Source organism: Piliocolobus tephrosceles, unplaced genomic scaffold, assembly GCF_002776525.5.
Source record: "Piliocolobus tephrosceles isolate RC106 unplaced genomic scaffold, ASM277652v3 unscaffolded_26718, whole genome shotgun sequence".
Taxonomy (NCBI): domain Eukaryota; kingdom Metazoa; phylum Chordata; class Mammalia; order Primates; family Cercopithecidae; genus Piliocolobus; species Piliocolobus tephrosceles.
In genome coordinates, this window is record NW_022309552.1 from 1 (window position 1) to 2702 (window position 2702).

Sequence of the window (2702 nt, forward strand, 5' to 3'; positions counted from 1 at the left end):
AGCTGAGACTACAGGCGGCCGCCACCTCGCCCAGCTAGTTTTTGTATTTTTAGTAGAGACGGGGTTTCACCGTGTTAGCCAGGATGGTCTTGATCTCCTGACCTCGTGATCCGCCCGTCTCGGCCTCCCAAAGTGCTGGGAGTACAGGCTTGAGCCACCGAAGAAAAAATTTTTTTAAAGAAAAGAGATTTTTGTGAAGAGATGAAGACTGAGCAGTTGTGTCCGCGTTGCCGACCTCGTCCAGCAGTCGGTTTCTCCACGCAGAATCCAGGAGTAGGAGACCCAGAATCGAATCTCTTCTCCCCCCTCCTGTTTTCAGCTTTGTGAGAAACCTTATCATCAAACACAATGGCCAGCAACGTTACCAACAAGACAGATCCTCGCTCCATGAACTCCCGTGTGTTCATTGGGAATCTCAACACTCTTGTGGTCAAGAAATCTGATGTGGAGGCAATCTTTTCGAAGTACGGCAAAATTGTGGGCTGCTCTGTTCATAAGGGCTTTGCCTTCGTTCAATATGTTAATGAGAGAAATGCCCGGGCTGCTGTAGCAGGAGAGGATGGCAGAATGATTGCTGGCCAGGTTTTAGATATTAACCTGGCTGCAGAGCCAAAAGTGAACCGAGGAAAAGCAGGCGTGAAACGATCTGCAGCGGAGATGTACGGCTCCTCTTTTGACTTGGACTATGACTTTCAACGGGACTATTATGATAGGATGTACAGTTACCCAGCACGTGTACCTCCTCCTCCTCCTATTGCTCGGGCTGTAGTGCCCTCGAAACGTCAGCGTGTATCAGGAAACACCTCACGAAGGGGCAAAAGTGGCTTCAATTCTAAGAGTGGACAGCGGGGATCTTCCAAGTCTGGAAAGTTGAAAGGAGATGACCTTCAGGCCATTAAGAAGGAGTTGACCCAGATAAAACAAAAAGTGGATTCTCTCCTGGAAAACCTGGAAAAAATTGAAAAGGAACAGAGCAAACAAGCAGTAGAGATGAAGAACGATAAGTCAGAAGAGGAGCAGAGCAGCAGCTCCGTGAAGAAAGATGAGACTAACGTGAAGATGGAGTCTGAGGGGGGTGCAGATGACTCTGCTGAGGAGGGGGACCTACTGGATGATGATGATAATGAAGATCGGGGGGATGACCAGCTGGAGTTGATCAAGGATGATGAAAAAGAGGCTGAGGAAGGAGAGGATGACAGAGACAGCGCCAATGGCGAGGATGACTCTTAAGCACATAGTGGGGTTTAGAAATCTTATCCCATTATTTCTTTACCTAGGCGCTTGTCTAAGATCAAATTTTTCACCAGATCCTCTCCCCTAGTATCTTCAGCACATGCTCACTGTTCTCCCCATCCTTGTCCTTCCCATGTTCATTAATTCATATTGCCCCGCGCCTAGTCCCATTTTCACTTCCTTTGACGCTCCTAGTAGTTTTGTTAAGTCTTACCCTGTAATTTTTGCTTTTAATTTTGATACCTCTTTATGACTTAACAATAAAAAGGATGTATGGTTTTTATCAACTGTCTCCAAAATAATCTCTTGTTATGCAGGGAGTACAGTTCTTTTCATTCATACATAAGTTCAGTAGTTGCTTCCCTAACTGCAAAGGCAATCTCATTTAGTTGAGTAGCTCCTGAAAGCAGCTTTGAGTTAGAAGTATGTGTGTTACACCCCCACATTAGTGTGCTGTGTGGGGCAGTTCAACACAAATGTAACAATGTATTTTTGTGAATGAGAGTTGGCATGTCAAATGCATCCTCTAGAAAAATAATTAGTGTTATAGTCTTAAGGTTTGTTTTCTAAAGTTGATACTGTGGGTTATTTTTGTGAACAGCCTGATGTTTGGGACCTTTTTTCCTCAAAATAAACAAGTCCTTATTAAACCAGGAAAAAAAAAAAAAAAGAAAAAAAGAAAAAAGAAAAAGAAAAGAAATACCCGACACAGAAAAAGCGTTCAATGAATATTTCTTGCATGAATAAAAGTAGTTTCGCTGGGACATTTTTCCCCGCACCCACCCTCCAGGGATCTATAACGCTCTCTCGGACAAGACCGGGTAATCACAGGCGCCCGAGCCCCAGCCGCGCAAGCTCACGATTGGGCCAGAAGTGATGATGAACAAGAATTCAGCTCAATAGAAAGTCGTAGTTCTCTTACTGGGCGTGGCTTGAATGGCTTCGGTGGCCGCCTCCTGCGAGGGAGCTCTAGCCTCTGGAAAGACTCGCCTAGTCCCCGCCTCGCTCAGCTTCCGGCTGGTCATAGTTCCGTTTCCTGTCCGACTCTGGTATCTTTGCTGAGGGTGACATTGAGCCGCAAGTTGCATCTGGGGTGCCTTTAGGTGAGTGTGAAGGGTTCTGGAACCTGGGACCCCAGTCTAGCGGGCCGAGGAGTCGGACCCCAGCTTCCCTGAGAACGGGTTGAGGCTTCCGGCTGGCGGCGTCCGGCCTCCCTGGGCCCCGGGGCCCTGTTCTGTTCATCGTAAGGTCTAACAATGATACGGTTCTTCCTTGATTCCGGGCAACATCCCAAACAACTTTAATTAATTCATTTAACTCTCTCAGCAGCCCTGTGAGAGAGGGCCTGCGATTATCCCCTTTTGTAAGTAAACAGGCTCAGAGATACCAAGCGACCTAGCTGAGCCTACACAGCGAGCAGGATTTGACCCAGGAGTTTGTCCTCCAGGGCTCTTCACGGCCAGTTCACA

At 47.1% G+C, this 2702-nt stretch overlaps 1 pseudogene across 1 annotated transcript; it reads left to right on the plus strand.

The window, feature by feature from the left end:
- The first annotated feature begins 195 nt into the window (after window positions 1-195).
- On the plus strand, window positions 196-1520 carry LOC113221652 (annotated as a pseudogene). Its single transcript, XR_003307992.1, has one exon. The product of XR_003307992.1 is annotated as a heterogeneous nuclear ribonucleoprotein C pseudogene (transcript).
- The last annotated feature ends 1182 nt before the right edge of the window (window positions 1521-2702 follow it).